Raw genomic sequence first — 15648 nt, 5'->3', positions numbered from 1 at the left:
CTCAAAGCACTGTGGCCTTTTTTAAAGTGGGATGCAGATACAAAAACAGAGACTATCCTTACCAACAATCCTTCTTGAGTATCAGAGTCCAACATACAGAGTGCAGCGGAAGACGTTAAATGTGCTTCATTCCGTGAGAACGCAACTCTATAGTTCTACAGTGAGATAGTGCATTTCAGCCTCAAAGGAAGCAATGTCCTCAAACGGAACATTGGTGGCACCAGGATCTAAAGCAGGCTTAAGAAGCCTTGGATGCAGTCAGTCTTTTATTAACTATCATGACCGACACAATGTGATCCATAATACTTCCATTTTGGCAGAAATTACATTCAAGCACAGGCCCCCACTAGAAGGTAGTGATGACATTCAGGTGCTGAAAACGTCTTTTTAATGCCTAAAGGAATGATTGTGAGCTTTACTTACCATATATATTGGTCAAATGATGCCCTATGCCGGAAGACTGTCTTTTTTTTTTTCTTCAGTATCGGCAATGCAGAGACAATTTGTTGCGAAACACTGCCACTGCTGGTCATTCAGTATAATCTGCAGATGGAAAAGTCCACTGTTAGCACATTTACTACAAGCAATACAAAAAAATCATGATTTTTATAAAGGGTAAACAGATCAATACTATGGAGTTTGTATTATTGTGAAAATCAGCATCTCTTTAGAAAATCAAATCTCGATTTGTGTTTTTAACCTACCATACTACTCTGAATCTCATGCCTCTTTTGCCAACACGCTCTAAACAACTGTAGAAGGTACATTAGGACATAGATAGAGATCTTTTTGCCAGCCAAGTGGCAGCGTACCCCTCTCACTTTATTTGATTTAGGATATGGTACACCAGTAGCAATTAAGCCAGCTGATAAGTTGAGAGGTAGGGTTACGCTACAGTTAATGGGAATGATAAAAGCTATGAATAGCATGTTCATAATCATCATTTGAGCCAATTCCTAGCAGTTCAGCAATAGTGAAGTTGACTAGTGCTCAAACTCCCGTTCGTTCAAATTTAGAGGTCTTAAAAAGTGCCCTAATTTCGTACATTTTACCATCATAGCTGTCACTTGGGCGTCCGGTCTACCCTGCTACTCATTTCATTAGCAAGATAAATGTATCTTACTGCTTGCTAGGCAACAGCAGAGTGGCCCTCATGTCAGACAACATCTTGCGTTTAGCTTTATGATGTCAGCTTGCTAGGCAACAGATTGGCCCTCATGTCAGACAACATCTTGCTTTCGCTTTATGATGTCAGATCATCACTGGTCCAATTGTCCTTGTGGAAGCGGACCACACAGGAGGATGAGATATCAGAAGTTATGCAGTAGGTTGCTATCTCTATTCATGACCGCAAGGCAAGTCGGAGGTGGAATGGCAAATACTCTGAACCACTCAAAGCACTGTGGCCTTTTTTAAAGTGGGATGCAGATACAAAAACAGAGACTATCCTTACCAACAATCCTTCTTGAGTATCAGAGTCCAACATACAGAGTGCAGCGGAAGACGGTAAATGTGCTTCATTCCGTGAGAACGCAACTCTATAGTTCTACAGTGAGATAGTGCATTTCAGCCTCAAAGGAAGCAATGTCCTCAAACGGAACATTGGTGGCACCAGGATCTAAAGCAGGCTTAAGAAGCCTTGGATGCAGTCAGTCTTTTATTAACTATCATGACCGACACAATGTGATCCATAATACTTCCATTTTGGCAGAAATTACATTCAAGCACAGGCCCCCACTAGAAGGTAGTGATGACATTCAGGTGATGATAACGTCTTTTTAATGCCTAAAGGAATGATTGTGAGCTTTACTTACCATATATATTGGTCAAATGATGCCCTATGCCGGAAGACTGTCTTTTTTTTTTTCTTCAGTATCGGCAATGCAGAGACAATTTGTTGCGAAACACTGCCACTGCTGGTCATTCAGTATAATCTGCAGATGGAAAAGTCCACTGTTAGCACATTTACTACAAGCAATACAAAAAAATCATGATTTTTATAAAGGGTAAACAGATCAATACTATGGAGTTTGTATTATTGTGAAAATCAGCATCTCTTTAGAAAATCAAATCTCGATTTGTGTTTTTAACCTACCATACTACTCTGAATCTCATGCCTCTTTTGCCAACACGCTCTAAACAACTGTAGAAGGTACATTAGGACATAGATAGAGATCTTTTTGCCAGCCAAGTGGCAGCGTACCCCTCTCACTTTATTTGATTTAGGATATGGTACACCAGTAGCAATTAAGCCAGCTGATAAGTTGAGAGGTAGGGTTACGCTACAGTTAATGGGAATGATAAAAGCTATGAATAGCATGTTCATAATCATCATTTGAGCCAATTCCTAGCAGTTCAGCAATAGTGAAGTTGACTAGTGCTCAAACTCCCGTTCGTTCAAATTTAGAGGTCTTAAAAAGTGCCCTAATTTCGTACATTTTACCATCATAGCTGTCACTTGGGCGTCCGGTCTACCCTGCTACTCATTTCATTAGCAAGATAAATGTATCTTACTGCTTGCTAGGCAACAGCAGAGTGGCCCTCACGTCAGACAACATCTTGCGTTTAGCTTTATGATGTCAGCTTGCTAGGCAACAGATTGGCCCTCATGTCAGACAACATCTTGCTTTCGCTTTATGATGTCAGATCATCACTGGTCCAATTGTCCTTGTGGAAGCGGACCACACAGGAGGATGAGATATCAGAAGTTATGCAGTAGGTTGCTATCTCTATTCATGACCGCAAGGCAAGTCGGAGGTGGAATGGCAAATACTCTGAACCACTCAAAGCACTGTGGCCTTTTTTAAAGTGGGATGCAGATACAAAAACAGAGACTATCCTTACCAACAATCCTTCTTGAGTATCAGAGTCCAACATACAGAGTGCAGCGGAAGACGGTAAATGTGCTTCATTCCGTGAGAACGCAACTCTATAGTTCTACAGTGAGATAGTGCATTTCAGCCTCAAAGGAAGCAATGTCCTCAAACGGAACATTGGTGGCACCAGGATCTAAAGCAGGCTTAAGAAGCCTTGGATGCAGTCAGTCTTTTATTAACTATCATGACCGACACAATGTGATCCATAATACTTCCATTTTTGCAGAAATTACATTCAAGCACAGGCCCCCACTAGAAGGTAGTGATGACATTCAGGTGCTGAAAACGTCTTTTTAATGCCTAAAGGAATGATTGTGAGCTTTACTTACCATATATATTGGTCAAATGATGCCCTATGCCGGAAGACTGTCTTTTTTTTTTCTTCAGTATCGGCAATGCAGAGACAATTTGTTGCGAAACACTACCACTGCTGGTCATTCAGTATAATCTGCAGATGGAAAAGTCCACTGTTAGCACATTTACTACAAGCAATACAAAAAAATCATGATTTTTATAAAGGGTAAACAGATCAATACTATGGAGTTTGTATTATTGTGAAAATCAGCTTCTCTTTAGGAAAATCAAATCTCGATTTGTGTTTTTAACCTACCATACTACTCTGAATCTCATGCCTCTTTTGCCAACACGCTCTAAACAACTGTAGAAGGTACATTAGGACATAGATAGAGATCTTTTTGCCAGCCAAGTGGCAGCGTACCCCTCTCACTTTATTTGATTTAGGATATGGTACACCAGTAGCAATTAAGCCAGCTGATAAGTTGAGAGGTAGGGTTACGATACAGTTAATGGGAATGATAAAAGCTATGAATAGCATGTTCATAATCATCATTTGAGCCAATTCCTAGCAGTTCAGCAATAGTGAAGTTGACTAGTGCTCAAACTCCCGTTCGTTCAAATTTAGAGGTCTTAAAAAGTGCCCTAATTTCGTACATTTTACCATCATAGCTGTCACTTGGGCGTCCGGTCTACCCTGCTACTCATTTCATTAGCAAGATAAATGTATCTTACTGCTTGCTAGGCAACAGCAGAGTGGCCCTCACGTCAGACAACATCTTGCGTTTAGCTTTATGATGTCAGCTTGCTAGGCAACAGATTGGCCCTCATGTCAGACAACATCTTGCTTTCGCTTTATGATGTCAGATCATCACTGGTCCAATTGTCCTTGTGGAAACGGACCACACAGGAGGATGAGATATCAGAAGTTATGCAGTAGGTTGCTATCTCTATTCATGACCGCAAGGCAAGTCGGAGGTGGAATGGCAAATACTCTGAACCACTCAAAGCACTGTGGCCTTTTTTAAAGTGGGATGCAGATACAAAAACAGAGACTATCCTTACCAACAATCCTTCTTGAGTATCAGAGTCCAACATACAGAGTGCAGCGGAAGACGTTAAATGTGCTTCATTCCGTGAGAACGCAACTCTATAGTTCTACAGTGAGATAGTGCATTTCAGCCTCAAAGGAAGCAATGTCCTCAAACGGAACATTGGTGGCACCAGGATCTAAAGCAGGCTTAAGAAGCCTTGGATGCAGTCAGTCTTTTATTAACTATCATGACCGACACAATGTGATCCATAATACTTCCATTTTGGCAGAAATTACATTCAAGCACAGGCCCCCACTAGAAGGTAGTGATGACATTCAGGTGCTGAAAACGTCTTTTTAATGCCTAAAGGAATGATTGTGAGCTTTACTTACCATATATATTGGTCAAATGATGCCCTATGCCGGAAGACTGTCTTTTTTTTTTTCTTCAGTATCGGCAATGCAGAGACAATTTGTTGCGAAACACTGCCACTGCTGGTCATTCAGTATAATCTGCAGATGGAAAAGTCCACTGTTAGCACATTTACTACAAGCAATACAAAAAAATCATGATTTTTATAAAGGGTAAACAGATCAATACTATGGAGTTTGTATTATTGTGAAAATCAGCTTCTCTTTAGAAAATCAAATCTCGATTTGTGTTTTTAACCTACCATACTACTCTGAATCTCATGCCTCTTTTGCCAACACGCTCTAAACAACTGTAGAAGGTACATTAGGACATAGATAGAGATCTTTTTGCCAGCCAAGTGGCAGCGTACCCCTCTCACTTTATTTGATTTAGGATATGGTACACCAGTAGCAATTAAGCCAGCTGATAAGTTGAGAGGTAGGGTTACGCTACAGTTAATGGGAATGATAAAAGCTATGAATAGCATGTTCATAATCATCATTTGAGCCAATTCCTAGCAGTTCAGCAATAGTGAAGTTGACTAGTGCTCAAACTCCCGTTCGTTCAAATTTAGAGGTCTTAAAAAGTGCCCTAATTTCGTACATTTTACCATCATAGCTGTCACTTGGGCGTCCGGTCTACCCTGCTACTCATTTCATTAGCAAGATAAATGTATCTTACTGCTTGCTAGGCAACAGCAGAGTGGCCCTCACGTCAGACAACATCTTGCGTTTAGCTTTATGATGTCAGCTTGCTAGGCAACAGATTGGCCCTCATGTCAGACAACATCTTGCTTTCGCTTTATGATGTCAGATCATCACTGGTCCAATTGTCCTTGTGGAAGCGGACCACACAGGAGGATGAGATATCAGAAGTTATGCAGTAGGTTGCTATCTCTATTCATGACCGCAAGGCAAGTCGGAGGTGGAATGGCAAATACTCTGAACCACTCAAAGCACTGTGGCCTTTTTTAAAGTGGGATGCAGATACAAAAACAGAGACTATCCTTACCAACAATCCTTCTTGAGTATCAGAGTCCAACATACAGAGTGCAGCGGAAGACGTTAAATGTGCTTCATTCCGTGAGAACGCAACTCTATAGTTCTACAGTGAGATAGTGCATTTCAGCCTCAAAGGAAGCAATGTCCTCAAACGGAACATTGGTGGCACCAGGATCTAAAGCAGGCTTAAGAAGCCTTGGATGCAGTCAGTCTTTTATTAACTATCATGACCGACACAATGTGATCCATAATACTTCCATTTTGGCAGAAATTACATTCAAGCACAGGCCCCCACTAGAAGGTAGTGATGACATACAGGTGCTGAAAACGTCTTTTTAATGCCTAAAGGAATGATTGTGAGCTTTACTTACCATATATATTTGTCAAATGATGCCCTATGCCGGAAGACTGTCTTTTTTTTTTTTTTCAGTATCGGCAATGCAGAGACAATTTGTTGCGAAACACTGCCACTGCTGGTCATTCAGTATAATCTGCAGATGGAAAAGTCCACTGTTAGCACATTTACTACAAGCAATACAAAAAAATCATGATTTTTATAAAGGGTAAACAGATCAATACTATGGAGTTTGTATTATTGTGAAAATCAGCATCTCATTAGAAAATCAAATCTCGATTTGTGTTTTTAACCTACCATACTACTCTGAATCTCATGCCTCTTTTGCCAACACGCTCTAAACAACTGTAGAAGGTACATTAGGACATAGATAGAGATCTTTTTGCCAGCCAAGTGGCAGCGTACCCCTCTCACTTTATTTGATTTAGGATATGGTACACCAGTAGCAATTAAGCCAGCTGATAAGTTGAGAGGTAGGGTTACGCTACAGTTAATGGGAATGATAAAAGCTATGAATAGCATGTTCATAATCATCATTTGAGCCAATTCCTAGCAGTTCAGCAATAGTGAAGTTGACTAGTGCTCAAACTCCCGTTCGTTCAAATTTAGAGGTCTTAAAAAGTGCCCTAATTTCGTACATTTTACCATCATAGCTGTCACTTGGGCGTCCGGTCTACCCTGCTACTCATTTCATTAGCAAGATAAATGTATCTTACTGCTTGCTAGGCAACAGCAGAGTGGCCCTCACGTCAGACAACATCTTGCGTTTAGCTTTATGATGTCAGCTTGCTAGGCAACAGATTGGCCCTCATGTCAGACAACATCTTGCTTTCGCTTTATGATGTCAGATCATTACTGGTCCAATTGTCCTTGTGGAAGCGGACCACACAGGAGGATGAGATATCAGAAGTTATGCAGTAGGTTGCTCTCTCTATTCATGACCGCAAGGCAAGTCGGAGGTGGAATGGCAAATACTCTGAACCACTCAAAGCACTGTGGCCTTTTTTAAAGTGGGATGCAGATACAAAAACAGAGACTATCCTTACCAACAATCCTTCTTGAGTATCAGAGTCCAACATACAGAGTGCAGCGGAAGACGTTAAATGTGCTTCATTCCGTGAGAACGCAACTCTATAGTTCTACAGTGAGATAGTGCATTTCAGCCTCAAAGGAAGCAATGTCCTCAAACGGAACATTGGTGGCACCAGGATCTAAAGCAGGCTTAAGAAGCCTTGGATGCAGTCAGTCTTTTATTAACTATCATGACCGACACAATGTGATCTGGAGTTCTGGACTTTTTGGTTCCGTCCAGAGGTGTCAGGGAACAACACCCAAAGACCCCGGAGTTCCACCTGCCTTGGTGCACAAATATACAGAAACACGGGCTTCTCGATGGTGGCGTCAAAGACCAAAGGTTTATTACTGCAGGGACACAGAAGTCACAGATACTACACACGGGCAGAATTTAGGAGCCTGTTCGATTTGTACAAAGAGGGTTGCTCCTTATATACTGAATTTTAAGCTGGGGGCAAATTCTTTACATGTAATACATTCCCAAAACCTTTGTGTCTAAAACAATAAATATTTGGCGTTACACAGGAACCGTCGATAATATCTGAGGCCAAACATATGGAAGAGAGGGGTTCCCACTAGTTTGTCACAATTCCCTGTCAATATTGCATTCAGGACCCGGACCGCCTCATCGTAAAGTTCGTTACCTCCCCCTAATAAAGATTCAGAAAGAAAGAAACAGAGCCAGGTGTGGAAGATAGAAAAGTGGGATAAGGGATGTTTGTGGGTTGTAAATGGGCAAGGCTACCGGCTTCGGCCGCCTAATCATGATCAGGACAATGGACACGAAGACCAGTTTGGCAGGACTGGCCTCGGGCAGAGGAGGCAGTCTTTGTCGAGTCATGCAGCTACAGCGTGATCTGGTTTAAGGTGCACGTATCATGAAAGAGGTGAATCTCCGGCTAAGGCTACGTGTCCTTAATCGAAATGAAGTGATCAGAGGTTATTGCGTATGTGAGGGCAAGAAACACAAAATGGCTGCCATGATCTAAGATGGATGCCGTGGGTAGATCAGAAATGTGTTTATAAAAGGAGTGCTCTTGCTCGTAGCGTAGCGAAAACACCAGGATATACTAAATGGATCATTTGCGGTTCGCTGATACCAATATTATGTATTTCCGACAAACTTGAAAACACGGGTTCAAATCGTCACGGAACCTCAGACCCTCCTTTTGCCCTTACATAGCCAATTACTCAGTCTATGTCAGAATCTAGTTCTATGCTCATCAGGTCAGTGACATGCTGTTGTATCATCATCCTTTCTCGTGTCTTTTCTCCAAACGCAGGTGGTTTCCTAAGACAAGTTGCAGCACAAAGACTACACAGAGCAGGACCACACTGGATAATCAGACAACATGAGAATAGGAATACTAAGATGACACCAATGACCATCAGAACCTTCCATCCCCACGCTGATATCAGAGTCCAAAACCACTCCATGAAGGACCAGTTTCCCTTGTCTACATGTATGGAGTCGGAAATCTTGTGTAGCTTAGAGATCGCCTCATAGACTGTTGGAGCATTATTAGGAATAAAGACACAGCAGCTCGATTGGATCATTCTGCATACCCCACCTCGATCTGCAAGTATAACGTCTAGAACCATACGGTTCTGCAACGTCATGAGTCTATCCGCCTGAAGCTCAGCTGTCAAGTTGCTAAGGGCACCAGCAGTTTCGGTAATAGTAGATTCAACTACCCGTGTTAGCGGACGTATGTTTCTACTATTGGCCATAGGCCCCCAGAACGGAAGGAAGCCTTTGAAGAAGTCTCCAGCTTCCTGACCAGCGGTATCTTCCTTGCTGAAGACACCTCTCGCTATTCTGGTTCTGTGGTAATCAGATGAAGCAGTGTATGTCGGAGGCAACAATCGAGCAATATAACATGATCCTGAAAAGTCGGCAGGCAACCATGTATAAGCTCTGTCTCGACAAATGAAGTAGGTGCCCCTAGCAGTGAGAAAGGCAGGGGAAGAGTTAGCCGGAAACACATAAGTCTCTACGCACTCACTCCTCCCTAGCTGAGCTCTCGGATTTCTCCCATTACCTTGCAAACAGGCCTGACCTCGGTGAGGTACGACCCAGATTGGAGTTGAGCTTTTACGCTTGCTTTCTCCTAAACTAAGGCGATACTCTGAAGTATTCCAACTTAAATATACTCGCAATTCGTCTCTAGGGTAAGATGGAGTATTATTGACGTCCTTGACCATGTCAATAATTCCCTGGACTAAGGCTTTGTTGGCAGAGTTATATTTAGTGGAACGCGGTGGACGTGGAGGATAGGTTTCAAGGGCATAAGCAAAGATGGTTTGGAGGGCCTGAAATGATCCATTGTAGCTGAAAGGCAAAACCAGATAGGGAATACCTTTATCCATAGTGTGGGGTATCAAGCCACACACCCAGCAGTCTGTAGTGTTAACTACCAGTTGGTGTTGGTGCAAGAGCTGTACAAAAGTGTTGTTGGTGAATTCTGAGCGTCGAGCTTGCTCATGTTCCGGAAACGAGTGAAAAGAGTGTATAGAAGAAACAGTAGAAATGGCAGGATCAAGGGGAGGTACTGTAGTAACTGGCACAAAAATCAAATTTATACTAAAGACGATTCCACCCACCAATGTTGCTAAAATAATCAAGAATGTAATGGCACATTGCATCAAAAAGCATTTGTTATGAAGAATTCTGTGAAGTCTGTTTCTGCGAACATAAATCACATTTTTTCGTTGCAGCGCAGGAAGCTCCATCTTCTACAATCCGCTCGCGACCACTGATGATGTGTACGTAGGTGAAAATGCCTCTATCAGCCCTGGGAGTTCCCAGAACCAACAGAAAGATCGACCTTGTGTCAGACCCCTGCAGATTCAACTAGGCACACAGCCACGACCCTACGGCTACCCAGACGGCAAGGCAATTTAAAAAAAACAATAAACAATAGCAAACTTCCTGGCTGAAGGCAAAAGTTCAATATATCAAAATCACAATATGCAGTTGCCTGCTTTATTTGTCCATTTTACGGCTTCTTAAGTTATATCTCTGTTTCGCTGGTACTGTCTGATCGGCAAATAGTGTATCACTAGCAGCTGTTGCAGTGTTTAAGTTCGCAGATGGCAACGTTTCTTCTGATGCTGGAGACAAATGTTCAGTGTTCAAAGGAGTCTTTTCAGGAGGAGAGTCAGGTTTTAGAGTGTCAGTAATCAATTCGGCATCGCTGAAAGAGATGAACTTCGGTGTGCTTTCAGATTCGGAGGCACCAATTCCCTTCTTCACCCAGTCGTCGTAAGGGAGCGGCAAAGGGACACGCTTAACGTGGGATGCGTGTACCCAGTGCTTGCGGCCAGCTACACGAACTGCTGTCCTCGTTGCAAGTAGGATTTGGAAGGGCCCCACAAATCTCGGCTGAAGGTTCTTCGTCCTCGCGAAGTTCTTGATGACGACGAAGTCTCCCGGTTTCAGCTGATGCCCTGGACTCTCCGGAGGTTTTGGCAAAGCATCGAAAACCTGTTGATGAATAAGACTCAATTTAGCAGTCAAGCCGTAAAGGTAGTCTATCAACATAGGATATTCTATGGAGCAAAATTCTTTAGGCCTTGGCACACCCCAGATATTTGCCGAGCGACCAAAGACTATTTCATAAGGACTAAGCCCTATTCTAGAATGTACCGTTGCTCTCGTTGATAACAAGGCCAAAGGAAGTGCGTCTGGCCAGGCTAAACCTGTGGATGCTTGTATTTTAGCTATTTTCAGCTTGAGGGTGCCATTGTAACCCTCCACTAAACCAGCAGACTGGGGATGGTTTGCACTGTGGAATTTCTGTTTCAGTCCTAGGCCGGCACACACACTCTGCATAACTTTCCCTATAAACTCACTTCCGTTATCTGACCATACAATCCGTGGCATTCCATACCTAGGGAAAAATTCTTTGAGAAGAATTTTGGCAGTTGATAGGGCAGTGTTGTCCTTTAGTGGGTATGCTTCTATCCACCTGGAAAAAGCACAGACCACCACTAGGACATATTTTAAATTATTACAGCGGTCCATGTGAATAAAATCTAACTGAATCACTTCAAAAGGGCAGGAAGGAGGAGCGAAATGACCAGCTGGAGTTGGAGTTCCCTTGCCAGGATTATGCATCAAGCACACCATACAATTTTTCACCACTCTCTCTGCACACTTACTGATTCCCTCATTCTTCCAGACCGGAGCCAACATCTTACAGATCCCTTTAGAACTTATATGCGCTACTCCATGCGCCATCGTCACTACTGCAAGCACATACGCATCGGGCAACATCCAACGCTGCTGTTCTGTCAAATCAATCCAACATCCGTTCGAGTCCAACTTGCCCGTACTTTCTCTCCATACACGTTTCTCTTCCTCAGTTGCTTCTTTCTGAATCTCTTTCACACTTTCCATAGTATCCTCGCACATTCCAGACTCAGCAATCCATCTTGCAGACGTAGCAACATACATTCTGCTCATCGTGTCTCTAGCTGTCTGTTTAGCAATTTCATCAGCAAAAGCATTCCCACGACCAACATCATCCGTGATTGCTTTATGAGCACTGCACTTCACAATCGCAACTTCAGTCGGCAAGGTTAGAGATTCCAACAAGTCATTAACTAGCTGACCATGTTGGATCTTAGTCCCATGGGACGTAATGAAACCTCTTTCTCTCCACAAACGGCCAAAACTATGGGCCACGCCAAATGCGTACTGACTATCTGTAAAGACATTCACTCTCTTTCCCTTAGCTAAAATACACGCTCTTGTTAGAGCTATTAATTCTGCAGCTTGGGCAGCATTCTGACTCACTCTTGCAGTCTCCACAATCGTCTTCAAAGTCGTTACTGCGTAAGCAGCAGTCACATCACCATTCTCCAATTTAAAACATGACCCGTCCACATACAGCGTACCATCCGGATCTGATAACGGAGTATCCTTCAAATCAATGCGTCCTTTTGTCTCTTCCTCCGTTTTAAAGCAGCAATCATGTGGCTCGGAATCACTCGACTCTTGATCAGTCGGCAACAGTGTTGCTGGATTCAATACATTACATCTTTTGATCTGAATATGACTCGCTAGTAATGTCAGCTCGTAACCAGATAATCTCGCACTAGTAAGGTGTTGTGTCTTCGTTCGGTTCATGAGTGTATCCACTGCATGAGGAACCATGACCACTAGCATGTTGTTCATCACCAAACCAGCAGATTGTCGAATGGAAGCCGCAGCTGCCGCTGTAGCTCTCAAACAACTAGGCAACGCTCTGGCTACCGGATCTAATGTTGATGAGAAATACGCACAAGGGCGTTGTTTATCACCAAACTTCTGTGTCAAAACACTCAACGCGCAACCTTCTCTCTCGTGAACATAGAGCGTGAACGGCTTACTGTAATCAGGTGTACCCAATACAGGAGCTGAACACAATGCTTTTCGTAATTCAGTAAAACTCTCTTGACATTCATCAGACCATGGCACTGGACTCGGAACATTTTTCCCAGTCAAGGCTACCAATGGTTTCGCTAAAAGAGAAAAATTTGGGATCCACTGTCTACAGTAAGAGGTAATACCTAGAAAGGCACGTACTTCTCTCTGTGTGCGTGGAACACTCATCTGTGTAATTGCTTTTATTCTCTCTGGGGTCAACTTCCTTCCCTCCTTTGACAAGAGATGACCTAGGTAGGTCACTTCTTGGCAGCAGTATTGCATTTTCGAAAAAGATACCTTGTGATTCAAATTAGACAAATGATGCAATAAGGAAATCGTAGCTGCTTTGCAAGTTTCCTTGTCATCGGCAGCCACTAGAAGATCGTCTACGTACTGTACTAGGGCAGAACCTGGAGGAAGGACAAAAGAATCTAACTGGCTTTTTAATGCTTGACTGTAAATGGATGGACTCTCACAATAGCCTTGTGGAGCGCGTTTAAATCTGAAACTGCGACCTCCTAGACAGAAGCCGAAAATATCCCTGCTTTCTTCGGCTATCGGAATGCTGAAAAAGGCATTCTTTAAGTCGATGACTGAGAACCAAGTAGCTGTAGCCGGAATCAATGTTAACAAGGCAGTAATGTCTGGCACTACAGGAAACTGCGGGACCACAATCTTATTAACTTCTCTAAGGTCTATGACAAACCTATAAACTGGAGGTTTTGTCGGATCAGTTCGTTTCAAAATCGGTAGTACAGGACTGTTGCAGACATTTCCTCTCGTTTCTTCAACCACACCTTTCTTAATCAAATCTTGCACAATCAATAGAAGTGCACGCTCTCCTTCACTAGATATTTTATATTGGGGAATTCTTGGAAATTTTACATTTGTTTTCAAAGTCACTACATACGGTGGAATTTCTAAGAGACCTACATCATTAGGACCAGTCGCCCAAAGAGAATCAGGGAGTGAGCGTAGCTCTGGCGGGAGTGCGTCCATTGACAAGTACATCGGAGAGGTGATATTTTTACCCAACGTGAGTTGTACTCCTTCCGGAGAACAGTACAATGTCGCATATAGTTGTTTTAACAAATCTAAACCAAGCAGATTTTCATTACAACCTGTCGTCAAAATCAGGGGTGCTTTCAATTGGCACGGTCCAACAGAAATAGACAAAGGACCAGATATCGGGTTGTAAACAGGGGCGCCTGAAAAACCTACGGAAACATTTGTTGAGCCGGACAAAGGTGCGCCAGGGAGTTTCGCATGAATGATAGAACTTTTTGCGGCACCAGTATCCAACAGAAACGGTTCGACAACACCTGATGTTGCTACTGCGACATAAGGCCCACTCTGATCCACTGGAACTGATACTACTCCCTCTCTCTGTCCATGGCTGTCCTAGTACCCATTTTGCTGAAATCCCTCATCTACTTCACAATAGTCTTCAACAAGATATTGTTGAGATCTGTTTTGCTGAGTAGACTGTCCATTTCGTTGATCAAAGTGATTGGAAGGACGATCATTCGTTTGTGGAGGCATAGCACCTCGTCCTCGACCTCTAGAATTCTGCACGAAACCACCACGACCTCTCTGAGCTGCTACTGCATTATTTTGCGCTAAGATCGGACATTCATTTTTATAGTGACCCTCTTTCTTACAGTACGCACACTGATTCCACTGATATTGAGGTCTTGATGAGCTATAATCTGTCCTTTGGTACGAACCTTGCTGCGTATTAGATTGATTTGTGCGAGGCGGATAACCCTGCTGCAAAAGAACTTTAGTTTTTAAATCTTTCGTTTTCTTTTCTGATTTTTCCTTTTCCTCTTTATCCCTGTTTTCATAGTACTGTGCAGTCGCAAGTATTTGCGCTGTTGTAGATACAGCCCACGCACTTTCTGAGTCTTTTAATTTATTGCATAATTCAGGTAACAAATTATGCACAAATTTATCGACAAATAGTCTTTGTCCTCCTTCTGTACTCATGTCCTGACCACTATGATCTACAAAAGTCTCTTCAAACCTCGTGAAGAAGTCAGAGACACTTTCGTCTTTCTTCTGCCTGCATGCTGATAACTTGTCCCAATTAACACGTAATGCGGGCATCAAGGTCTTCATTAGATCAATTATTCTACCTGGTAGATTAGCAATTAGGGGTTCGGGTTTTGCACCACCTATTTGCTGACCATCTGCTGCAGTGATAGCTGCCCAATCACCACCTAAGGCAGCTTGATGATCCTCTCTACGAATTTTGGCCCACATTGGTTGCGGAACTACGTTACCAAACAACATATCGATGTCCGCTAAGTTCATTATACAAGCCTCAACTGTCTGTGTTAATTCCTTGTAATATCCAGCAGGATTCTTACGCGGATCTGGCAAGGCCTGTTTCACTGCTAGCACTTCAGCTCGCTTCCATGGAATGTGTATCCACACTCTTTGGAACTGCGCTGGAGCAGCTGCAATACCAGCATTATCATCACGTGCTACTGCTTCGCGCCAGATTGGAGGAACTTCCCTCATAGGATATTGGCGACTTAGCTTCATTTTTCCTCTTTCTAAATCTCTCGGCGAACGAAGAGATGGATCATTCCTAAAACTTAAAAAGTTCCATCGCTTCTTTTATATTCTCACCCACTATCATTCCAGCAGCAAACTCTTTCTGAACTTTAATTAAATCTTCCAAATCTGATTCAACATCATCTTCTTCTATTTCTTCACGTAACAACGAGCACATCTCGTCAAAGACATACCGTTGTGTTGGTTCTTTCCACTGCATAAATGTGTCTAGCACATCTCTCGTACTATATCTTCTACTCTTCGAAATCCATCTGAGAGCCGTGGAATCTAAAATTCCCCGTTCCTCAGTACTTGGAAGCTGACTACGTCTCTGAACTGAGTCAGGAGTAGGAGTCTTAATTAAAGTTTTATATAAAGGAGACAGCATATTAGTAACAGAATCAGTGATTCTTCGACGAACAGAAAGTGGAGTTAGCACACTCGCAGACGTGGAAAACGCAGTAGAGGTAGGAATAGATAACGGAACAGTAGGAGTATCGAGAAAAATAGTTTGTGGAATAGTAGGTACAGAAGCTGGCAGTTCAGGAAGAGGAGGAGCTGTAGGAACATTCACATTCATCACAGGAGGTACGGGAACTTGATTCTGGAGGACAGGAGCAGGAACACC

This window comes from Lissotriton vulgaris, chromosome 12, assembly GCF_964263255.1.
Source record: "Lissotriton vulgaris chromosome 12, aLisVul1.2, whole genome shotgun sequence".
Taxonomy (NCBI): Eukaryota; Metazoa; Chordata; class Amphibia; order Caudata; family Salamandridae; genus Lissotriton; species Lissotriton vulgaris.
The sequence above is the reverse complement of the archived record's forward strand: the minus strand, read 5'-3'. Positions refer to the sequence as shown.